At 46.4% G+C, this 26,063-nt stretch overlaps 1 long non-coding RNA gene across 1 annotated transcript in view; it reads left to right on the forward strand.

Annotated features, from left to right (window-relative positions):
• The window catches only part of LOC111098119, a 251,579-nt gene that overhangs the window by 49,759 nt on the left and 175,757 nt on the right, over positions 1–26,063 (forward strand). The window contains exons 6-7 of the long non-coding RNA XR_005367098.1: positions 103–206; positions 4,982–5,139. This is a non-coding gene — a long non-coding RNA (uncharacterized LOC111098119). The remainder of the gene's footprint in view (positions 1–102; positions 207–4,981; positions 5,140–26,063) is intronic.

A 26,063-nucleotide genomic window follows, 5' to 3' on the forward strand; every position in this document is an offset into this window, starting at 1 on the left:
AGTGGTTGAACCAGGAGGGAGCAAGAAGGGCTTTTGGGGCATGGACATGGTAATTTTGGCTGTGTGCAGACACACTGTTCATTCTGCTTTTTTCACCCTCAGGTGAGGAAAACCAGGCAGGTAGAGAGAAGGCAAGAGCTGTGTATGTGCCCATTGTGGGGACACCCATGGAGTGAAAAGCAAGAAACGTGACTCCACCCTGCAAGGTAGAGTTGGGCTTGGTTGCAATGAGCAAGGCTTCTTGGTTAAGTGCAGAGCTTGTGTTCCAGGCCCCTTGACAATTGCTCACCCCCTTCTTTGTACTTTTTACTAGTATTGTTTCTACCATATAATTAACAGTTTATTATATTTCCATTTGGTATAACACGTGTTTATTGAACTGGGATTAGTGAGAGGTATAGGCGATACTAAAATGAATCAGACACTAGTGTGCATGGGACTCATGATCTACTCAGAGAGACTGAAAGATAAACATATCCCAAAAGCTCAGTAGTAAAGTGTTCCCCTAGCAAGGGGGCCTTTACCCATGCACCTGGAGCACAGAGATGGGGCCCCTATCCCAGCTGTACGAGGCCATGATGTTGGGAAGAACAGCTAGGCATTCGTGTGAGTGGAGTAGAGTGTCCAAAAGATAAGGGTAGCAAGAGGGAGGCTGGGAGAGAAACTCAGGTTGTACCATGGAGAACCTTGTGTGGACATGTGTGGAGGATGGGCTTCATCCTATAAATGAAAGTAATCAGTTGGCAGGTTTTATGCTGCGGATGCACATGGTCAGATTCCTCCCTTTCTCCCAACTTTCTTTTGTTCTCTCATTTTTTTTTTTTTTATAACTTCCTAACTGGCCTCTGTTACCCCCTCCCTAATTAGTAGTCGTAGTAATAATAATAATAATCACTAGCTCTTTTTGAACACATGCTATATATCTCAGGCTTTGTGCTAATAAGCACCATCCTCAAATCCCTTTTAATCCTCATCAGGAAGGCTCATCAGGAAGCAGCCTCAGAGTGTTTAAATAACTTACCCAAAGTTACACGGCTAGGAAGAAATAGAGCTAGAATTTAAATATAGACACAGTTTGAGGATAAACCTGCTCCCTTCCTGGGATGTCCAGAGTCCATTCTGAGATGCTTTGGTGAGGGAATGTTAAGGCAATAGACAGACGTAAGCCACACTGAGGAGTCGTCATCAGAACACAAGAGGATTAGAGCAGAGCTGTCTGGTTCTCTGCTGCCTGACACTCATGTGCTCCAGATCAGTTGTTCCTGACTCTTCTCTGAAGCTGGAGAAGCAGCTCCTTGTGAGCTACCTCGCTTGATCCCAGAGCTCAGGAACGCAGCAGACCTTCACAAGGGAATGAAGAAGACAGGCTTCCCTGACACAGGGCTCAGCAAGTAGCCAATAAGTGGTTGCAAACCATTTTGCAGTTAGTAAGTGCCCTCTTGATCAGGCATAGGAATAATAAAAAAAGATTACTCTCTCGAAGGGTCAGTGACTCATTTCCTTCTACACTTCTTTGCCCATTGAAGCCCTTTACCTTGCACTCAGTTAACAACAATAAAGACATAGTCAATCAACATCAACCGGATCATGGGACAGAATAATATGAGGCCTGACTGAAGCTTTGTTCCTTGCAAGTTGATGATGATAGTGGTGATGGTGGTGGTTACTGCTGGTTGATGATGATAGTGGTGATGGTGGTGGTTGTGTCTTCTGAGTGCTTGCTGTATTCAAGGAAGCTTCATAAGAACTGGGTAAGGGAGATACTTTCATTACCTCCTTTTACATATGGGGAAACTGAGGCTTAGGCACATTAAATACTTTCTCCAAGGTCATATAGGTAGTGGTGGAACCCATCCTTCTATCCTCAGGATAGGATGTTTACCAGCATTGTGCTTTTATTATAGTAGTTGCTGTCATTATTATTACATTTTATGGAACAAACGTTTATGCCAGTCCCATGTTGGGCACTTTGAATCCTATTTAAATTTCTCAATGGCTCTCTGAGGTTGGTATTATTCCTACATTCCAGCATTTTATTCTGAATCTAGTTACTGTGCACAACTCTGTGTTGTCTACCTATTGTTAAATCCACTTGTGAGGGGGATAAAACACACTATAAAATAAACCAAACACCTGAATGCGAACACTTTCCACATCACCTATTTATTTTTGCACCCTCCCTTCCTGTAATAAACATGTGTGTTTAAATTTAGATTATAGGTACCTGTTTGTTGCTAATACAGGTGCAATCCATGCAATGTTTTACCCTTCCTTTATCACCTGACATTGTTTGAGGACATTTCTCTAAATCTTCATAATGATGATTTTCTTTGGTGACCATAACCACCTTGTGGATATGTCAGTATTATGAAAGTGAATTTTTGGACCGTTTAGTTTACAATAATGATCTGTGTCTAAATCATTTAAAAGATTTTTTTAGTTGCTTTTTGGTAATAATTGTCAGCAGAGGGGTTATTGGGTCAAATGGCCAATAGCGCATGTTTATTGAGCAGTCTTGTGTTCTTGGCTGTGTTTAGGAGCTAGAGACACACTGATGACTAGAACAGACACAGTTCCTTTCCTCACCAAGCTTACATCCTCTGTAAGAGAGAGACCAAAGAGATTAGCAAATAAATAAGATGATTATGAATTGTGACAGTGCTCTGAAGTTATCGGATAAGCAAAGGGATGGGATAACTGTTGGTTGGGGGGACATAACTGGGGGGTGTCTGCTTGAACAGATTTCCTGGAAGCTGCTCTGAGAAAAGGCCATTTGAGCTGAAACCCAGAAAGTGAGGGTTATCTAAGCGGAGGGATGGGGCACATGCAGGTGTGGGTGTCTCCATATGTCCAGTGAGCTTGGCATGTGAGCAGTATACAGTATTCAGTATATAGATGACCACACATCTCAGTGCAGTGACTTGCACCAAAAACCTGGATCTGTTTGGGGGATCTCTTTAGTCCTGCTCTCTGACTCTTCTAGTAGCCTCCTAATGGGTTTGTTTCTGCTCTTGTCCCTTCTTAATCAATCTGCCATTCGGCAGCTAGCATAACCATAAATATGGATCATGCATGACTTGCAAGTTACAGAAACTCCACCTGGAACTTGGTTGAGAAAAAAAAAGCATTTAGTGGCTCACATAGATGAAAAGTCCAGGTTCAGTTGGATCTTGGGGCTCAAATAATTGCCACAGGACTCATTCTCAGCTCTGTTTTACTCTGGCCTGACTTTATTTCTAGGCATGTTCTCCTCTTGGTTATGGGAAGATGGTTCCCAGGAGCAGGTCACACTTATAACTTTATCAACATTTCTGGCTCAAGTTTTGTTTACTGGCCTGGTTGAGGTTACGTGGTGGCCAGGTGGGCTGGGGGTGGGTGGGTGAGTTGGTTGGAATGTTGAGGGATACACTGAGGCAGGGAATGATTATCCAAGTGTGGATTATGTGCCCATTTCTGGTGCTGGGGAGTTGGGCCAGTACCACCCAAAACTCATGGGATGAAGATTAGTGGAAGGGTAATTAATTATTCAGAGGCAAATGATGTTCTGCTGCCAGGAGGAAGTGAGATGCAGGGCAGGCAAAAGCAAAATGATTTACATCTCTGTCTATGTCTATATCTACATTTACTTTTGCATCCATGGAAAGATCCTTCTCCCTTACTCATTATAGTGCAGCCGCTTTGGCCTCCTTCCCTCAGCCTGGAACCCTCGAACTCTTTACCGCCTCCAACACTTGGCACATGCTCCCTCCCTCTGCCTGGACCATTTCCAGAAAGACTGGATCATTCTCATCTTTTAGCTCTTAGCTCAAATTACCCTTTTTCCGAAGCCTCTCTGGCTATCCATCCAAGTGGACTCCCCCAATTATTTTCTATTCCATCATCTCATTTCTCTTTCATAATACTCTTCATAGTCTATAATTAATTCTCTTGTTTGTCTCGTTGTTTACCCCTTCAGTCTCTCTCCCACCAGTATGTAAGCTTGGAGAGGACAGGGACTGTATCTGTGTTATTTATTGGTTGTGTCTCTAGCTCCTCAAACACAGCCTGGTACATAAGAGATACCCACTACCTGTATGTTGAGTAAAGACATCAATGGATGGATGTTGTTAGTTTCTCCACTCTTTCTGGATTGTGATCAAGTCACTGGCTTAAATAGTGTAGATTTAGTGGTCCCAAACCCATAGACCAGTAGCCACCAGAGCTCAAGCTTTGATTTCAAAAGCTGCAGTTCTAGCTCTCTTGTTTCTACCATGGATAAGCCAGTAGACCTTTATAGGCTTTAGTTTCTTCTTTTATAACTTTGGCACAAAGACTCTTCCTAATCTCCTAAAGGAGAGGGGCAGGGAAGAATCAAAAGTAATATGGGATGTGGAGGGGTTTTATAATCTGAAGAGTGTAATGCAAATGTCAGGGCTTGTTATTGCCAATAGATTTCTGAGCTTTCTGGATTCCAACCCACATCTGTTCTGAACCCTTTCTTTCTTTCTTTTCTTCCTTGTGTTTCTGGTTTCTAAATCTCATATCCTTATTTATTGATCAATTTATTTGTCAAATAGTTGATAGTGTTATTCTAGCTTCAGTGCTAGGTGTTGGGTTATGGTAGCAGATGAGTTTGCTTGAGGATTATAGGTATGTGTGTGCATGAGTATGTGTGTGTGCGCATGAACGTGTGTCCTTACGTGTGCTGTGTATCCTGGGAGAGCAGGGTCAGGAATGAAGGTTCTCCTCTTACCCTCAAACAAGCTTCAGGTCTTCTCAGAGATTGTTCTGCCTGTTTATTTACAAAAAGGTGGGGGCTTCTGGCTTCAAATGATAATTTTATGTGTGAAGAACTGGCAGGTCATCAACCATAATATTTTTTTCAATTAAAAAATGAAAATGACCTTCAAAGGCACAGAATTAAAAACACCAGGAATGGAAATCACTAGGTTTCTAACTTGGTCTGGACACAATAGCTTGCTTCCTCCTTATTTTTCCCCAGGGGCCCAGGGTATTGGGCAACTGTAGGCCAACCCATTCGGCTCTTCCTCATTTGGCCAGGACACTGGCTGAGCATGAAGCCTTCTTTCAGGACTCTTCATGTGAACAAATTGTACACAGTCCTTGATTTCATCACTGCCTTTGAGGGCTCAGAATCTTGTAAGTATGCTTTAGTTGGGCATTCCTTATTCTTTTGTATACTTCTGTTGGTTCTCTGAGTCTGGGACTGATAACATAGTTCAAAACTCATGAGGTGTTGTCAGATGTCACCTTAGCTTTCTGAGGAAGACTCAAAGAATATATGCCTAGCTGAAGCCAACATGGATATCCTCATGGATAGTTTGGTAATTGGCTTTTGGGGAAATGAGCTCTGCATTGGGGCCTCTCTGAAATCTCCATACTAAATCATTGATGGGAAAAGTAATATCTCCTCAGAGAAAGTTGAAGGATGAAGAAGAAAGAATATCTTTATTTATTAAACTTTTTTTTTTTCAGTCAACTTGATTCACCTATGTGTCATTTGGCAGCTGCCATGCTCTCTGCTTCTTTGACTCATGAACACCTTTCAGGACATTTCTTGCTTTGTCTCTATTCTAGATTTGCCCAATATTGGGCGTTTGGCTGTAGCTCCCATTTGGAATGGTTAATTTTCTTTGTCAACTTGACTGGGTTAAAGGATGCCCAGACAAGCTGATAAGACATTATTTCTGGGTGCGTTTGTGAGGGTGTCTGCAGAAGAGATGAACATTTGAATGGGTAGACTGAGTCAAAAGGTGGCCCTCATCAGAATTGCTTGGCACCTTCCAATCCTCTGGGGGCCTGAATAGAACAAAAAGGTCGAGAAGGGACAAATTTTCTCTCTCTCTGCTCAGGCTAAGACATCATCTTATCCTGCCCTTGGACATCAGTGTTCTTGGTTCTCAGGCATTTAGATTCAGATAGAACTTTATGTTATCAGCCCGAGTCAGACCTTTGGACTCAGATTGAATTATACCACCACCTTTCCTGGTCCTTTAGTTTGCAGATGGCATATGGCAGGATTTCTCTGCCTGCATAACCGTGTGAGCCAATTCCCTAGTAAATCTCCCCTTATATATATCTATGTACATCTTATTGGTTCTCTTTCTTTGGAGACTGTGACTTATACACCATTGGATCTTTCTTTTGCCCTGCCCTGTATAATCACATCAATTTATTTAGGGTATTTCAGCATAGCCCTTGGCATTCCCTCAGCACTTGTCTTGGACTCCATCATCTTGAACTTCAGGCCTTAGTACTTAGCCTGGGCCTGTTTAGTTGGCTCATCCTAGACTTGGATGCCTACCATGGACCACGCTCTGGCAAGGCATTCTGTGGTTTATTTTATGTAGTTGGCTCCCACTGGGGGCACTTTGTGCTCCGAGGATTTCATTTAGCTGAAATTCCAGAGGGCTCCATCCCCCACCTCTCACCCCCAACAGGTGTCCAGCATACCTGTTGCTTGTGCTGAGCAGTAAAACAATTCCTCGGTGCTATAAACTTAAGGGCTCACCTGCTGAAGGTCAGTGTGTTCAGAGATGTTTTTATAGCCAGTAAACATAGCAGCCATTTACAATGGAGCACATTGGCTCGTAAATTATTTCGCTGATAGCACTAGCCCCTTATTTCCAGAGAAATGGGGGGAATTACACATCCACTCTACATGGTGAGAAAATGCAGTTCTGGTTTTACCCATGGACTTCCTATCATTCTACTGATAAATTATTTCTTCTTTCTCCCTAGCTTATTAGTTAATGTTGACGTTTTGGCCTAGGGGCTCAAGCCACATTTATCCAATCAGTCTTTTTACAGTGCTGAAAGTGCAGCCTTTGAGAGGCACTTCTTGGGTTCAAGTTGGCTGTATGATGGGTAGTTCCTTGACCCAAAGCTCCATCAGTGACAGTGAACTTTGGAGCTTGTAGCTATTTTAGGCGTTAATGGTGATGTGCCCTATTCTTCAATGGGGTGACTTCTGGGAGCCATGGTTAGTTCTACTACAGGTGAAGGCAGGGTGTTCCTGCTCCGTGACTGTACAGAAGGAAAGCTTGATTCATTCACCAGCAAGTGTGTTCTGCTGCTTGGCGCATTGTCTTTTCTTCCATTTGCCTTTCATGGTTGGTCTCAAACGCTAGGAACATGAGTGGAGAAGGACAGAAAGTTTACAGATCATGGAGGTGGATGTCTGACAGCTCCTGGGGGTTGAAAGACCACTGAACAGGATGACAACCAGCCACTTCTGAAACCTGGGTCTGCTGTGGGCCTGCTGAGTTGACGTGGACACTTCACTTTTCACTGGGCCTTAGTGTCTTTATCTGTAAAATGGATCCACCAGGGTTTGCCTCACAGAGGACAGGTGATGAGAGAATGCCTGTGTAGAGCTCAGCATGTCAAATGCAGAGAACTGAGCTGCATGGACCAGGTTTAGGTTCTCAGGAGGGTGTTCAGGGGCACGTAGCCATTCTTCCTCCTCTCTTGTCCTGAGAAGAACTGAAGGGCAGAAGCCCCAGTGTGTTGTGAGCCTGGGCATGATGTGAACTGCCCTGGAATGTGGGAGGGCTCACACAGTGTGAATGGGCAGCTGGACACTGATCCATGGAGCTGGGTTTTGGTGGCTTAACAAGAGTTCCATCACAAGCCTCTCCACTGCTCATCTGAGGTTAAAGCTCTTTCTAATTTAAAAAAAGGGTGGGGGGGACTTGGGTGGCTCGATGGTTGAGCATCTGCCTTTGGCTCATGTTGTGATCCTGGGGTCCTGGGATTGAGTCCTGCATGGGGGCTCCCCACAGGGAGCCTGCTTCTCACTCTGACTATGTGTCTGCCTCTCTCTGTGTCTCTCATGAATAAATAAATAAAATCTTTAAAAATAAAAAGAAAGCTCTTTCTATTTATAGTCTTTCCCACCATTTGGGTTGAATTGAGTTGGGGTTCTAGGAGAATCTTTCTGGGAAAAGGATATCTCTTTCTCTGCAGCTGACTTCTAAGCATCTCCAGATGGACTGGTAGGCAGAGAGATAGGAAAACCATGGGGCCATTGAGAGGACAGCTGCTGGCCCTTCTAGACAAATAAGCCTTGTAGCCCTGGTGGAAGGTGCTAGAGGACTGTAAAATACCAGGATGTTCATATAGGCATTTGCAGTAAGGGCTTTGCCCCACTGCCTGACTTCCATCCAAGACTAGTTTGGGCCTGGAGATTTCTCACTTCCGCTTCTTCCTGAACAAATGAATCAAGCCCATCTGAGCTGCTCCTAGCTGGATCCCCTGACATGCGCAGAGGGAGAGAAACTATGACCTATCATGTTAGCTGTGATATCTCATTGCATCCTGAGAGCAGCCCCCACCCCCACGCTGGAGTGGATAACCCCAGATTCACAGGGAACTGAGGGTTTATGCAGGTGAATTGACTTGTACTAGGTCATGTAGCCAAGATGTAGCAGTTAAGATTTGAACCCAGGACTCTGGTCCCAAATCCCTGAATAGCTTTGCCACCTCAGAGGCTAGGAGGGAAAAACACTGAAGAATGGGGCTGTGAAGAAGGCAGAATGGATTAGTGAGGAGGCTCAGGGAGGAGCGGAAAGGGGAAATACATAAAGAAATGCACACAGTTATTGCTTCATCAAGGCAAATGAAGTTTGCTCATGTGGTGGAAAATTGTGAAACTTGGCTTTGAGAGCTCTATGTTCTATCGAGCTCTGGGCTGTGAGGCCTGCCTAGCAAGAAGTCTCACAGCACACCCACTCCCCCCCAACCTCTAATTAGGGATTTGGCTGTTGGGTCATGCTTTCCCACACAATTTGATCAGATTTATTGAAATGGCAATTTTCCTTATCCAACCACTTCTTATCGTCAATTCCACAAACTTATAAACACCATCCGGCAATGGGAGGCAAGAGGCTGAGGGAAGCAGGATGCACATTTGGTCAGTACCCACACTGTCAATTGTCTCAGTGTCTCCTTCAGGGCCATGGGACGGGAGTTGTTGCCATCCTTGTTACTCCAATGAGGAAGCAAGTGCAGAGAGTTTATGACACTTGCACAAGGTCAAATAGCTGGCGATGCAGCCAGACTTAGAGCCCAGCTCTGCCAGGTTTGGGGACCCATCCCTTTCCACAGTCTGAGGGCTGCTTTGTATAAAAATGTGTTAACATGTATTCTCTAATTTAATTGTCATAATACCTAGAAATTCAGGTATGTGTTCTTAGTGACCCCATCTTATAGAGGTAAACCAAGACTCAAGCCTTGGCTTGAGACCTCAGGGCTGTCTAGTGCATGATCGAACTTGCATTTAAATTTTCTAGACTCTAACTTCCTTTACTAGGGTTAAAGAACAGAATCCCCCATCTTTCCATCTGTCCACTCATCATCCATCCAATCATTGCCTTTTTTTTTTTTTAAAGATTTATTCATTCATTAGAGAGAGAGAGAGAGAGAGAGAGAGAGAGAGAGAGAGAGAGGGAGAGAGAGGCAGAGGGAGAAGCAGGCTCCATGCTGGGAACCTGATGCGGGACTCGGTCCCAGGACTCCAGGATCGCACCCTGGGCCAAAGGCAGGCGCCAAACCGCTGAGCCATCCAGGGATCCCCCAATCATTGCCTTTTTAATGCCAACGTTTAACCAGGTCCTGTGCTAGGTCTAGGCACAATACTGTAGTGATAAAAACCTGTTATCTGCCTCCAGAAGCCTGTGATCTGCAAAAACCAGTAAGCAATTACCTGATAAAATGCTGAAGTGAGCGTGGCAGTAGAAACTGTAGGTGGGGGGAAGAGTAATCTGCCTGGTTGGTTGGGGGAGGCAGTGACACTCTGCCTCATGTGTTGAATGCCTTGTTTTGAAGAGCGTGTTCTGTGTGTGTTTTTCATAATCTCCTAATTGAAAGAGGCACCTGCCTCTGTGGCATCCTTATGGGCAGTGGTTGAGCAGGAAGTCATCCTCCTTGCGAATTAGGTTAATTTGGTGAAAATGAAATGAAAAGCTCTGTAATCTGGGGTGATGTGAAAACCCAGGGAGCACAAAGCTATAGTTGCTGCAGAAGCTGCTAATTGAATTGTGACCTTGGGCTCTAGCTGATTACATAAACTATCTTCAGGTGAGAACAAACCCGGCCTGGCCCAGCTGACAGGAGCTAGGCTGCCTCTTCTCATTAGGATCCTGAGTGCATTTCTGTAACTGCCCAGACATGTAGCGGGGGCTCCTTTTCTGCAGTTTACATGTCCTAGGAGGACTCTGAGTGGACTTCCCTGAATCCCTGAAATTAGATGTAAAACATGTGTATGTGTATATATGTGGTTCTCTGGGAGAAGGGCCATAGCTGTAATAAGTTTCTTAAAAAGGTCCCTGAGCAAAATAATATACAGAACCAGTGATGTGGTTTCTGGTTCCTACTTAAGCAGAGTTTTGATTCAGTAGGTCTGCGGTGAAGCCCAGGATTCTGTTTTTTTATTTTTTTATTTGTGTATTTGGTTTTAGATTTTCAGGTGATTCTGATGGTCAGTGGTGGTTACCATTGCACTAGAACTTTGACTTCTCCAACTTTCATGTGTATATGAAGATCCTGGGGATCTTGATAATATACAGATTCTGCTTCAGTAGGACTAGATTAGATAGACTTAAGTATAGATCCTGGGTCCAGTGTCCGTCATTCCTGTGTATCATTAGGGACGATATCAGTTATAAATAAGAGAATGATTGACTAACAGTGGCTTAAACCAATAAGGGTTTGTTTTTCATGCATAACAAGAAATCCTGGGGTAGCATTGGGATCCTGGGGGAGCTACCAGTCATCAAGGACCCAGGATCACTTTGTCCTCCCGCTCAGCATGTAGCTCTCATGAGGAGGAGAACACATCTCCTAGCATCCCGTCAGCATTGGAAGCAGGAAGAAGGGGACACCTGTGGGAATCATGCCATCCCTAGCTGCAAGGAATGTTGGAAAAGGTCTATGAACATTTCCAGTCTTTATTCTTGAACGCAGTAAGAGAGAAGAGACTTCAAAAATGCTACCGGGGCAGTGCACAATAGTATCCATCACATCATGTGATTCTAGGCAATTTACTAAATTTTTCTGAGTTTGTTTCCTCATTTGTAAAACAGAAGAGTAAGCGTGGGTTGCGGTTCCCACAGCAGCAGCAACAGCATCCTCTGGAAACCTGAGTCCCACCCCAGACCTACTGAATCAGAAACTCTGAGGATGGAGTCCAGCAATCTGTGTGTTAACAAGCCCTCCAGGTGCTGCTGGTGCTCACTCAAGTTTGAGAACCGCTGGCTTCCAGATTTCTGGGAAGACTAAGCAAAGTTATTATTTCAGGCGTTTGACACACAGTGTTCATAACTTGTAGCCTGGGAGTTCACATCTTAGACCAAAACAAACTGTGATGGAGTCCATTTCTTGGAATGCTGACTTGGAATAAGAAGTTTAGAAAACATCCAATAAAGAATTTCCACGGTTTGTTCTGACTAGTGACATCAATCCTTTAAATCCCTAGGATCCTTTCGAGAGTCTGTTGACTAAGAGCCCTAAGGAAAGGCTGCTGAACTGAACAAAGTTGGAGAGTCAGCTGTTCCTTTATTTTTCAAAAATTATAGCTTTATTGAGATATAACTCACATACCATATGATTCACCCTTCATAAGCACACAATTCAGTGACTTTTAATATGTTCACTGAGTTGTGTAACCAACACTACTATCAAATTTCAGAACATTTTTATCACCCCCAAAAGCAAACCTCTTACCCATTAGCAATCACTCCCTGTTTTCTCTCCTCCCTGCAGCCTCTCTGGCAACTACTAATCTACTTTCTGTTTCTAAGGATTTCCTTATCTATCTATCTATCTATCTATCTATCTATCTATCTATCTATCTCTCTATCTTTTTTCTTTTTACTGAGTTGTTTACAAGGGGAAATTCCAAGATTAACGTTGACATCATTGAAGAGAATATCAAAATTCTAAGACCAAAGTCTAATATGAGTTCATTCTGTAGCATGGCTGCCAGTGAAAATAATAACAACAATGATAATAGTGTTTACTGTTGTCAACAAACGTGATTCTGCGGTACTGGGAAGCAGAACATGTCTGTGACCTTTACTCTCATCTGTAAGGTGGGGGAGCTGAAATTCCTGGGATGATCCCCAAGGTCCTCTGACTGAGAGTCTATAAACTGCTGTTTTGTGCTGGTTGGAGCCAACCAAAAGTTCTGCCCATGTCTCTGGGTCCTGCACTGGGAGTGGGACCACTGATGTGGAAGTAGATGAGGAGGGCCTTGAAGACTTGGCCAAAGAAACTGGGTTGTTACTTTGGAATATGGAAGGGGCTGGAGATATAAGAGCCCTATCTTGAAATCTCTCTCCTGGGAATAGGAGGAGGATGGATTTTATGGGTCTCAAGAAGCAGAATCATGACTAATGCAAGAGGCTACAGATCAATACAAGGGAAATCCTACAATGGTGAGAGATATTAAACACGAAATAGGTTATTTTCATAGTGAGTGCCTTGTCACTGGATGTGTGTTCTTGGAATGGTGATTCAAGTATCTGATTGGTTCAGGTTTTTGTCCAAAATGTGATGTTGTAAATCCCTATAAGTCCAAAATCAAGGTGAAGTAAATGTGTGTAAAAAATCCTTACCTTTCCTATGTCCATGGACAACAGCTTATGGCAAATGATGCAGGTTTTGTTGTGACTGTGACCTTTCTCCTCTCTAATTGGAGTCTTGCTTGGCATATAGGGACATTCTCCTGGGATTTGTGAAGAAAACAATTTTCCTATTGGCATTCATTTCTCACTGAGGCAGCCAGTATTCAGAAATGGTCCCCCTATGCTCAAGTCTCAGTGGAACCTCCAAAAAAAAAAAAAAAAAAAAAGGAATAGTCCCTTCTATCTCTGGTGGGAGAGAGGCATACAGATCAATACAGATCAGACCACTGCTGTACAGGAGACCAGGGCCTTCATGGTGGCACATACCCAGTCAAATGGGGGCTCCAAGTCAGGGAGCTTTTCTGCTGGGGTAGCCAAGGAGGTCTTTACAGCACAGAAGCTTGAGCTGAGCCATGAAAGGAAAAAGGAGTCCCCTCTGGAAGGCCAGGCCTGAGTCATGTGGCCAAAGTGCCTGCTAGCAAATTTCCCTACCAGTTCCCTTGGAATCCAAGCCTGATAAGAAGGATGATGGTGGCTAAATGCGTCAAGTCCTGAATCTGGCCAGGCGCTGTCTAAGCACTGACTTGTTTTGTCTTATTGAATCCTCACATCAACCCTATGAGAAAGATACTATTATCTCTAGTTTACACAGACAGGAACTAAGGAGTTTACGTAGTGACGAACAGTGCTGTGCAGAAGGAAGAACCAGGGGACTTAGAAAGGCTTCAAGGGATGAGTAGACAGTGTTCAGGGGTGGAACGGACACTACAAAGGGAGGAAGGCACACATGCTGGTGACCATGGGGGTGCCCGAGGAGCAGGAGGTGCTCACCTTTCCATGCTGAGGACTGGTCCTGTGTAGGTTGGAAGGAGTGGGTGGAGGATAGCTGCCTGGGAGGACAGGTCAGTCCTTACAGGGCTTATGTGTCCTGCTCTAAGCAGCCTGACTTCACCCTCTAAGACAGCCATTGAGGACACACTCGGGTACGTCTGAGAAGTGTCTCTTCAGGAGGCTGTTGGGAAATGGACTTTTCCATGACCTGTCCTGTCCCCCTGCTTCCTCCAGGATCTGACTCACCCCTTGACCTTCTCTTAATAAGTGCATGGTTGTGATAATAGCAGGGCTCAGGATTCACCCAGGTGGCTGGTCTCGTCTCACCTAATCTGTCCCTAAGATACTTTGCAGGCAAGGTCTTTCAAATCTGGTTTCCCATTGCTGCAAGGTGAGTGGGCTTCCAGCTGGGCTGCCCCATCCTTAATAGAGAATTCAGCTTCAAGTCAGCTTTCCCAATCACATGTGATGCCAAGACAAGGCTGTAAAGGACACTGGGTTTCCCGGGGGGGTGCTTAACAAAAAAGTGTAGTAATTTCAACTCCTTAAAAGGCTTCGTACAAATAGCTGGGCTATTAGGGAGTTCAATCCTAGCACCACACAGTTTTGCCCTTTTGCATTGGCAGGTAGCTGGTGGAACAGAAAGAATTAAGGCTTTGGCATCAGAGGAACCAGGATGGGGATGCTGGTTTAGCCCTGTCTAGCTGTGTGCTTTGGAAGAAAAAAGCTAGGATAAAAATTCTGATTTTTTGCAGAGCTACAGATCATAGAAAGTATAGACAGCCAGGAGGTATTTGGACACTGGATTTTTAATTCTTCGTATTTGTATTATTATTCTTAGCAGAGCTACCATCAGGGTATCCTGAAGAAGAACCCCTTCTGGGGGCCCCAGAGTGTGAGTGGAGCTTACGATGGTCCCACTGGCAGTCGAATCCGCCCAGTTTCTTCTGTAGACAAATATTTGGATTGAACTTCAACCTCTGCACAATGAGGAAACATGTTTTAAAGGCCTCACATGTCAAAAAAGTCTTATAAAATGAACTTAACGAGACTTCTGGATACAGTGGGAGCCATATGATTGGCTTCTCTGGTGCTCAAGGCTGGAATGCAGCCCCTAAAGCTCCTGCCACGTGGCACTCCACGCCTGGTCTGTCTTCTTCTGGCCACATCCTGTGTCCCCTGCCCGCCCCTCCTACTTCCCTGATAAAATGCTCACCTAGAGATTGTTCTGAGATGACTAACTGAAATGCTTTACAAATAAACTGTGCTACAGCAGTACCTGGGTAGCTCAGTGATTGAGCATCTGCCTTTAGCTCAGGTTGTGATCCCAGAGTCCTTGGATCAAGTCCTGCATTGAGCACCCTGCAGAGAGCCTGCTTCTCCCTCTGCCTGTGTCCCTGCTTCTTTCTGTGTGTCTCTCATGAATAAATAGATAAAATCTTTAAACAAAACAAAACAAAACAAAACTATGCTGTGAAGTCACGTTTGAGGGAAGTCCAGAAAATCCTCTAATGTTATGGTCAGTTGCATTTGAATAGAGGCAAAGCAGCAAATAACCTTCTAGGCCAACCCTTCACTTTTTAAATGGGGAGACTGAGGCCCAGAGAGAGGAAGGCTCTCATATAGTATGCATAGTTTATGACAATAAAAAAAGATTAAAAAATAAATAGATAAGGCATAGGCTAGGGCTTTCTGCCAGATGGGAGCTTAGAGACTCCTCTCCTCTCCTGCTCCTTTTCTCCCTATATCTAATGTCTATCCTTACAGGACCAAATGAGGTTGATGGCCTATTGCTCCCATTTTACAGAAACATTAAGCAAATTCCCCATAACAGAAACAGGCTAGTGGCCATGTGATGGCCAAGTCAAGATTCCACCTGAGGTATTCCTGATGACAGGACTTTCTCTTAATCATGATAGCATCTTAAAGATGAGCATGTGGAGGCACAGGGTAGAGAGTCAGGGGTACTGCCTTAGGAAACTGCTGGCTCTGGACTCCGATCTGCCATGACAACATAGGAAACTCCAGGTCATTTCCTAGAACTACTGACCCTTGTCTGCCTACTATCAGCCTTTAAAAATTCAAGTCCATTTTTAAGCTATATGCCTCCTTTCACTGTTAGGAATATTTGGATTTAAAATGGGGGAGTTTGGGAGCACACGTGGCTTCTTTGGAACTGAATGGGTGAGGATAGAGATCTTCATGTTCAATGGGCAGCCCCAGGCTGAATTCCTGATTCTCTTTACTTGGTTGCTCCTTGGCACTGTTCCTGGCACATAATAGGTGCTCAATAAATAGCCAGTTGAATGAATGAATGATCTGCATTGTGTGAACGTGTTAGTTCCTCCTTTGGACCTTGGCTCCTGGTTCTCAGGGATGGGGCTTTCTCCTTTCCTCTGCCCTTCAGGGCTTGGCATGATGCCTTGGCTGGAGAAAGCATTCCATGGGTACATACTAAACAAGTGCATACATGGATTTCTTCTTAGGCAGCTGGTGCTGAATCACCCAGCTGGACTTGGGCTGTATACAGATTTGAGGCCTGCTTTTGGAAGCGTTTTCATCTTCGTGCATTTATAAACACGTTCCCATATTTTTGATCTTGTAGCCACCTGATCCAGCAGCAGAGCTGTTGTTATCTATGAATGAACTCAGCGCACTGAGGGTGTCCTACAAGGCTTATGATCTCACTGAAGGAGAATGGGGCACAAGGGAGGGGCCGGGGTATGGGAGGCACTTCAGGCAGGGAGCACGGGTCCTCAGTCAGGAGGAAACTGAGACCATGCCTGCTGAGTAATGCATGCCACAGGAGATATCCCTAGCCTCTGAATGTGTTCTGCTAATACTAGTGAAAATCGGTTAGGAATTGGATTCAGTTGGAGGCATTTGAAACCTCACCCTTCCCCAAACTCTTAGCAAGTGTAACATTAGCAAAGTGTAACATTTGTTTTTTTGTTTTTTTTTTCATGTAAGTAGTCAGAGTTAGTCTAGTCCAGGATTGGTATGTGATATAGCCTCTGGGGCTCAGGCTCCTGTCTTGCTGCTAGTCTCAAAATCACCAACTAGTCCAAAATGCCAGCTGGAGCTCCCGCCATTATATCTGCATTCGAGAAAGGAGGCAGGAAGAAAGGCAGAGAGATAAGGACAAGAATACTTTAAGCACACTCCCTGGAAACTGCAGATGCCTTTTCCAATTTTACCTCATTGATCGGAACTTAGTCATTTGGCCAAAGATAGCATCAAGAGAGGCAGTGATTTCTTTTGGGTGGCTGTATACTCAGCTAATATTGGGGGGTTCTAATATGCAGAGGGAAGGGGAGAACCAGTATTGGGGGCAAACTCAAGTCAGTCCCACAGTGTGAGCTTCAAGACCTCTGGGCCAGAGTGAGCAGGTATTGTCGCTGATACCGTTTTAATGCCCTGGAGACTCAGAGTGGTCGATAGCTTGCCCAGGTCACAGAGTTGGATATGAGAGGAGCTGGGGTTTGAATCTAGATCTCTCTGAAATATAAAACCCAGGTTGTTCACTTGTCCTGGTTTTGGATTGAGGTGATGTTTTCCTATGGACAGGAAGGGCCGCTCTACCCGTGTTTGCGCTGTGTCAGTGTTCAGCAAGCACACCTGTGTGCTGCGTGCTCGTTCAGCCATTGTGTTCTCGTGGGCCTACTTGGTGCTGTCCTTCTCCAGTCTGGCCATCTGTTAACTGCCCAACACCGCTTCTCTTACTCATCTCCGTATGTCCCACGTTCCTGTAGGATTCAGCACCTAGGGGCTACCCCGTAAGTTTTTGTTGAGTGAATTAATTAATTCATGAAGCTAAATTACAGGACCAGTTGTTACCTTGGGTTTTCTCAGGGCTCTTGTCTCTGTGTCCTGAAGAGCCAGCCCATTCTGAATTTGTCAGCGCACAGAGGCTTTAGAAAGCCACTCTCTCCCTTGCTGTTCAGAATCCCACACAGCGCAGCTGGGCCAGGTGCCCTGCTAGACCCTGAGAATCTAAGAGAGGAAAGGTGCTAATGCATATTTTTGAGAGCCACTGTGAACTGTGCACTTAGCTAAGTGCTTCTTATAATTACCACCATTTTGCTTGCCCTGAAAACAACTTTTTTAGGAGATGTTATTCCCACTTAACAGGTGAGGAGACTGAGACTCACAATGGGACTGTCATTTTCCAAAGGTCATACGGCTTGGGAAGCTGACCCTGGCTTGTTGGACTCCAAAATCTTTTCATCTGTGCATCATTCATGTTTCCGTTCTTGCCCTTCAATGCCTTACAGATTTGACAAGTTGTAGCCATTCACACATTCACTCAGTACCCAAGGCAGCCAAGATACATGACAGAAAACCTGGTTTGCTTTGTTCACATATTATTCAGGCACCTCTGTCTTTGGCCCTACCCCACAATGCCAACACACACACACACACACACACACACACACACACACACACACACACACATTCTGTTCAGCTTCCCAGCCTCCTTGTGCTCAGTTTTGCATGCTTAGTCAATCCATGCAGTGACATTCTTGGATCATCCACCCCAGGCCCTCAGGCTCCTCCCTCTGCCAGCTACCTTTTCTTATTTCAGACCTCCTCCCTTAGCTGAGGGTTGTGGGAAGGGAGTGCAGCCCCAGTCTCAGGGGATGAATGAGGCTGCGCCATGAGTCAGCCTGGCTGGGAGGGATGCCTCAGGCTTCCCAGGAACCTGGGATGAGGGAGCTGGGATGAGCCTGGGTCTCAGGGGTCTCCAGCTTCCCGGGGGTGATGAGCCTCCTGGAACACCTCAGCATGCACATCAGGGACAGCCATCAGGTCTTGGGATGGCGTGCAGTGGTTACAAAGGGCTTTTCCGTCATGCCGTGTCTTTTATTGCCTCCGACCCACGCCAACCTCAGAAGGGCGGTTCATAGTGAGAACTCATTTTATAGCCCAGGGAGAGGAAGCCCTGCCAGTGTCAAGGAAGGGTCTGGATCCAGGCAGCCAGTACAAGCCAGGCGGGGGTTTTCAGTCTTCTCCAGGCACTGCTTAGCTCATCTGCTCAACATTTTCAGGAAGTCCTTCTAGCCAGATGCTTTTCTACCCTTGTGCCCACCTCCTCGCCTACTGGGCACTAGGCTTGCTGGCTTCTGCTCTGTTCCCGCAGCTCTCAATGCTTGCTGGTTGGTGCCCTCGGGCCTTTGCCCAGCTGGTCTCCCTGTCCAGAAAGCTCTTCTCCCCAATCTTTATGTCACTGGCCCCTTGTCAGTCAGATCTGAGCTGAATGGCCCTCTCTGGGCACTCAGTGTCAGAGCTACCGAGGCCCTCTCTACTGCAATATGTGCCCTTTATGGGGGATCCCTCGGTGGCTCAGCGGTTTAGCACCTGCCTTCAGCCCAGGGTGCGATCCTGGAGTCGCGGGATCGAGTCTCACGTCGGGCTCCCTGTATGGAGCCTGCTTCTCCCTCTGCCTGTGTCTCCACTTCTCTCTCTATGTGTCTATCATGAATAAATAAATAAATCTTTAAAAAAAATATGTGCCCTTTATATGTATTTATTTTATGGTCCGGCCCCTCCCCCCCAGTATCATTTTATGAAAGCAGTGACTTCTTGTGAAGGCTGGATGCTTAGAATAGTGGCTCAGAGCTTGGGCTGGCAAACTGGGTCTGTAAAGGGCTAGGTGGTAAATATTTAGGCTTTGAAGGGCCACACAGTCTTTGCTGTAGCCACTGGACTCTGCCATTGTGTGTGGAAGTAGCCACGGACAAGGTAAGTGAATGGGCATGGCTGCGCTCCAATAAAACTATTTATAAAACCAGGTCGGAAGCCAAGATCTGGCCCATGGGCCTTGGTTCACAGGCCTGTGATTCAGAAGACAGATTGGCTGGAAATCAGCTGAGCTGTGTTTGGATCCTACCTCTGCCTCTCCTTTTGAAATCTTGGGTGAGCCCCTCCCCTTCTCTGTGCCTCAGTTCCCTCTCTCTCATCTGTTCAATGGAGACGATGTCAGAAGAGAGCTCACAGATTGTTGGGAGCAGACCATGAGCATCTGGCTTGTTCGTTGCTCAGTCTCCAGCCTCTCATGAAGTACCTCTACAGAGTAGGGACTCAGCACGTACATGGATTTGTTCAACACATGAATGGCTGAGCACCGCCGGGGAGTCAAGCCTCGTGCTGGGTGCTGGGGAGGTGCTGATGGATTAGAATTGGTTGGGCTCACTGTTCCCGACCGTGTGCAGAGATTTGGGGTCATAGTTGAAATCATTTTCATGGCAGAGGTAGCAAATGCCGCATCTCCTGGGCAAGCGGCATCCATCGGAGAGAGGGAGTGCTGGGGACAGTGGAAAGCCAGAGCATGTATATCCCTCTAAATTGCAACCATGGACCATGCAGGCTCAAGTCCCAGACCTTATTCAAAGAAGTTTGAAATTTATACTTTTAGGTATAGTCTCTCAATTTTTACTAGTAACTGCAGATCTGATAGGGCAAAAAGGAGACAAACCAGGACACCAAATGGACTCTCAATGGATACAGTTGCAGGTGGAGTTCAGCCACCCCCTTCACAAAATCCTGTTCTAGGGAGGTAGAGTGGCTTGCCCATGGGCACACAGCTAGCATCTGGAGGCCCTGGGGTCACACCCAGGTTCCCTGGAGGCGGGTTCTGCACCAGTTGCCTCCGATGCAATTGGTTGAAGAGGCAAGGGGTGACTTGGGAGGTAGGCTACAGTGACTTGGAGGTCAGTAGCCCTCAGAATCTCCCCTTGACCCTGTCTCCTGGCTTTGAAGGTTGTCTGCAGGAACAGCCCCAACAGAGGGCTGACCTCAAAAGCCAGTCAAAGGAATGCCCACCTGGTCAGGACTTAGGTCCTTGCCTCTCCAAGGTGCCCCTTCATGCTTCCCTCCCACACAGCTTTCTCCTCCTCTAGGGACTTCCTACAGTTTTGGCCTTAGTGTCCTGTCCCCTTCAGCTTGGGCCTCAAGGCTCCTTTGCCTGTCAGCCTGGATGACCCATGAGAGAGAAGGTGGAGGGGAGCCTGAAGACATGACTTCCTCCCTCAGTGGGGTCTGGTGGAGAGTTCATAGTTCTTGGAGCCTGATAGATCTGGATCGGAATCCTGGCTCTGCAGCCAGTCACCAGCTGGGTGACCTTGGAGCAGGTCCTTCGCTTCTCTGAGCCTCAGTTTCCTTGGGTTTGAAGCAGGTTCAAGAGTCTCTGCTGAGATAATGTGTGTGCCCTGATGGCACATGAGCTGGAATGCCGCAGTCACGTACAACTGGCGTGTTCCTTCCTGGCTCCTCTCCCCACCCTCTGTCCTCTCCTGCTCCCGACCCTGGCTGGCCCCTGCAGCGACTCTCTTGCCTAGATGCTGAGAGAAGCTTGTGGAACCTGGGTGGATCTTCTGCCCCTGAATCTCCTCTCCCCAGTGCCAGGGCTGCATGGGAGGGGTTTGGGCATAAATTACGCCCATCTGTTCCCTCCCTGCTGAGGGAGAGGAGGAGGGGAAACACATGGGCCTTGCTGGATGTTGTACTTTCCATGCGCAGCTGTCAGGAACAATGGAAGAGAAGAATGTGAGCTCAGTGAGGAGTCCACCCCACCCTGCCTCCCTGCCCCTAATAGGAACCACAGAAACTGAGTTCTCTGAGGGCCGAGCTTCTGGAGAACACAGACCCCTCCTCATGCCAGCCCAGACAGTTCTCATACCTACCCATATGTGCCTCCGAAATCATTCATTCATTCATTCATTCATTCACTCATTCCATAAATGTTTCCTGAGCATGTACTTTGGGCCAGCTAATGCTTTGGGCTGAGAATTGAGAGGACTGTCTTGCCTTTGAAGAGTTCTTCATTTAGTGGGAGACATGACAAGGAAACCAGTCGGCTTTGAGTGCAGTGGTGGTCCTTTGATGCCAGGAGGCGTTTCTGTGGACAGAGAGGGAAAGCACCTAGCCCACCAAGAGCAGGGTGAGTGTGGCGAGCAGTGTGCAGGGACTGCAGGCTGAGGTATGGGAGGAGGCGGACTGCGGAGAGTGGTGATGAGCCCTTCTCTTTCCTGTCTCTCCCTGCTTCCTCTACTGGATTCTCCCAATCGGCAGATCACCCTGCTCAGGTCTCTCCCCTTAGAGCACAACCTCCCTCTACTTCACGTCTCTCTCTAGCTCCTGCCCCATGAGCAGTCAAATTCCCCAAATAAGTTTTCTGTGCTGTGCTGTGCATTTCCTTCCCTCCCACTTACTCCTGAGTCTACCTCTACCTTCTTGCTTCACTCAAACACTTCTGAGAAGGTCGTTATGACCTCTACATTCCTCAGTCAGTAGGCATTGCCCAGGCATTTTATTTGATTTTCCAGCAGCATTGGACATGGTGGACCATTCTGTCCTGCTCAACATACCTTCCTCCTACAGCCTTGGCTGGTCTCCCTCAGCTTCCTTTGTTGGGTTGTGCTCTTGCCTACCAGATTTTTAAGTATTTATTTATTTATTTGAGAGAAAGAGCCAGAGAGAGAGAGAGAGAGAGAGAGAGAGAGAGAGAAAGCAGGGGGTGGGGTAGAGGGAGAGGAGAGAGAGAGAAGCTCAACTCAAGCAGACTTCCAGCTGAGTGCCAAGCCTGACACGGGGGACTCAATCTCACTACCATGAGATCATGACCTGACTCGAAATGAAGAGTCATATGCTTAACTGACTGAACCTCCCAGGCACCCCTACCTACCAGATTTTTAAACGTTTGAATTTCCCAAGGCTGGGATGTAGGTCCCTCTGACAGGGTTTTTTTTTTTTTTTTTTTTTAATCTCTAGGTTACCTAACTGCTCCTATAATTCAATTATCATAACTGCTGATAGCTCCCAGACCTACCTGTTTCTGCAGAGACCTCTAGCTTCAGACCATAGACCCGGGAGCCTAGCTAGCATCTCCACTTGAATATGGCCCCAACTTCCCCAACTCAACAACTGAATATGTCACCCTCCCTCCTGTCCTGATCCCCTCCAGGGAGTGGCTCAACTGTTCACTGGCAGTCCAGGTCACAGACCTGCCATCCATGGTCATTCTTCTCCGTTACCTCCTCACCCCCATCTTAGCACTATAAATCCTGTATGCCAGGAAATCCATCAGTCCTAGGTACACTGGGACAGTTGGTCATGCTACTAAAATCCATAGGCTAAACACCAAGTCTCTATTATTATTTAAGAGGCCCTGGATAATCTGACCCCTAACCAGCCTCCCCTTGTGCCTCTCTCTTTTTGCTCTTGGGGTTCCAGACCATATTCCTTCACCACTCAGAGCATTTGTGCATTCCGTTGTCCCCTGTTTCTGGAACTTTTCTCCCTTTTTGCTTAAACATCCCATCCTTTGCTTGGAGATGCCATTCTTGACATTCCCAGAATGGATTAGGCTGCTCCTCATATATATTCTCTTAGTGCTTTTCTCTTAGCTCCTTCTTGGTAATGATCACACGGTTAGTCAACATCTGTTTCCTCATCAAGAATGTGAGTTGCACTTCAATAGGGATTGTGTTTATCTTCTTTTCCACCTGAGTCTTGCCCTAGCACAGTGTATGGTCAATATATGAAGAACATGGTGCCTGGGTATACCTGGACCCACAGGCAGGGGCTTGTTTGTCAAGCTTTGGTAGAATCATAGGCAGATACGCATTCTAAAGATAATATTTTGGTGCCTCTATGGCAGGTGGATTGGAGAGTGCATACCCATTGAAGGAGACAGATGAGGAGGCCCCTGGGACATTTTAGGTGGCATGAACTTGGGTAAGAGCCAGTGAGTTGGACTGTGGAAGCTCTAGTTGTATGAAGTCTATTCTAAACTGGTTAGAGACCAACTATATATGGCAGCGAGGAAGCTGGAAGGGCTGAAGGTGTTTCTTAGGTTTTGGGCTTGAAGGCTTGGGGGTTTGAGTGTCTGGGTGAAGGTCTCATGAGTAGCCATGATATATTTTGTTGTACCACAGTAAACTTTGTGAATCAGTTGGTGTGGTGGTTGTGATTTCTTAAATGTCTGGTCTCCATATTTTTGTCAAAACTACTTTTCTTGCACCTCCTTGGATCCATTTTATCCCCTTTCCTCCCACCTCTACCTCCCAGCTCCTGGTAGAAAAGAGCAGGACTCATGGTGAGTCAAGGACAGAGATATACTTTTAAGACTTATATGGGGTGCTATAGCCCAGGCTAATGAACACAGCTCTGGGCGGGTGGTTAGCATGTCTGTGTTCCATTCTCAGTATGGCACCTCACCAACTCTGGGACCTGGGGAGGGTCCCTTTCACTCTCTGGGATCCTTGGCCGCCCCCTCCCCGTCCCCGTCCCTGTTTCTACAGCCCTTGAATGAACGCAGTGGTCCCCAGCCCTGGCTGCATAGAATTATCTGGAGAGCTTTTAAAAAAAAAAAAAGATCAGGCCCTCACCCCCTGGAGATTCAGATTTAATTGGACTAGGGTGGAACCTACACACTGGCATTTTTTTTTTTTTAAAAGCTCTCCAGGTAATTCTTAAATGCAGCCAGATCGGGAACTACTTGGTCAGATGATCTTGGAGACTCTTCACCTCGGGCAGTCTGACCTAAGAATGGTCCTGTTTGGTCCTCAGGGGTCTCTAGGTTTGACCTGCCTTCCATCTCTGTACCTTAAGTCACCTGTGCCCTGTGGTCCTGGCCTTGAACCTAGGCTCTGGAGTAGCAGCGCAGGCCGGTTGCAGCTGAGGCCAGGAAGCAGAAATGCAGTCTGTGGAGAGGGGGATGGGGCGGGAGTTCTGTGAGGAGGAACAGATTGAAGCCATTAACATTTGATCAGTTTGGTATTGTTCTTCTGGAGACCACAGCTTATGAGGCTGCTTAATAAATGTCTGGTCGGGGGCCAATCCAGAGCCGCCACATGGGTGTTGCCATGGTTTCTGAGGAGGCTGTTCCCCACACGAGTTACTGCTTCCCACCCCGAACTGTGAGAGACTGTGTCTTCCCGCTGCTCCTTAACTCCGTCCCTTCCCAGAAGAGTGGGGGGGGGGGGGGGGGGCGGGGCAGGGGAACATCTGTCCATGGCTGGGGCCACATGCTGCCCCCCCCCACCCATGGGACTGAACTCCTGCATCTCTGCTCTGCCCTCTTCCACATGGTCCCATTGCTCAGCTGGTGTAGCATCCGTGCCCCAGTTTCGGGGTCCCTGTGTGTGACCCTCCTGCCCCTGAGCTGGGGAGAGGAGTGGTGGGTAGAGACTGGGGCTGGCAGAGTGTGTGTTTGTGTGTGTGTGTGTGTGTGTGTGTGTGTTTGCCCACCCGAGTGAGCGTGTGACTACTTGTGACGGAATATGTGCAGATGAATGTGTGACTGTTTAGGAGTAGTGTGTGAATGTGTCAGTGTCTGGGCGTACTTGTCCGTAGGTGCGTGTGTACTGACTGTGACCCTGTGTGCCTGTGTTACAGATGTGTATGTGTGCATAAATGGTCAGAATTGGGAGTAAGCACCAGGCATTGCTGCTAAGTCTTCAAAAAATGTATTAGGACACAAATGACCACTTATACAGCCCAACATGAAAACAGCCATATAAATGCCCCCCGCCAAAGAGCTGAAGCTTACAAAATGCAGTTAGGGCTTTCTGTGCACTCTTTCCTGTCTGCCCCCCGCCCGTGTCCCTGGAGCTAATCCTGCGTGAATCTGCAACGTACCTGTCCATGCTGATACTTAGCCCCTGCGTGTTTCCACAGATGGGCTTCTTCCTCTCTTGAATCTTTCTGTAAAACAGAAGTGTGCACAAGCAATGTGTTGGGTGGGGTTATAGGATGGGACAGGAGGTGGTGGGGAAGACAGGAGAAATCTTGTAATGAGAAATGCTTTTAAAATGCACAATGACACTTTCTGGGTGTCTGACGGAAGATGAGCTTTCTAACCTCTTCCAGCCTATTTCTCATCTGTAAAAGGAGATGAGGGGGATCCCTGGGTGGCGCAGCGGTTTGGTCCTGGAGACCTGGGATCGAATCCCACATCGGGCTCCCGGTGCATGGAGCCTGCTTCTCCCTCTGCCTGTGTCTCTGCCTCTCTCTCTCTCTCTCTGTGACTATCATAAATAAATAAAAAAATTTAAAAAAAAGGAGATGAGGATGAAATGATATGATATATGATATATGCCAAAAGAAATGGCACATAGTTGGAGCTCAATCATCTTTAATTAAAAAAAACTTTATTGAAGAAGAGGCAAGAAGGTCAGCCAACTTTGCAGAAGAAAATGAACAAACAAATGATTAGATTCAGGGTGGATGGAGGTATGCTGGATCTTTGTGCCTTTCTTTTTTTCCTTCACTCCCTCCCTCCCTTCTTTTTCTTTTTGAGTTCCCATAATGTTTTCCTCTTTTGGGGTGGTTCTATGTCTCTGCAGTGGGAAATTAAAATAGAGGCAGTTTTTGCCCTAGCAAAGGACTTTAGTTGAAGGTCCCCTGTCTGCCTATTAATAAAAACAAAACTGCAGGTAGAGATGGGGCTGATTTTGAATATATAACAAAGGTTAAGTGAGTATTCAAACAAACCTGGGCTGTCAGGTGAAACCTGAGCTAATATAAAACTACTGGAAAATCGAAGCCAAGATTCAGCCTTCCAATCCTATAAGGGAACAGGAGGCCTTTAGTGGTTTGTTCGTC

This window comes from Canis lupus, chromosome 11 (assembly GCF_011100685.1).
Source record: "Canis lupus familiaris isolate Mischka breed German Shepherd chromosome 11, alternate assembly UU_Cfam_GSD_1.0, whole genome shotgun sequence".
In the NCBI taxonomy this organism is placed as follows: domain Eukaryota; kingdom Metazoa; phylum Chordata; class Mammalia; order Carnivora; family Canidae; genus Canis; species Canis lupus.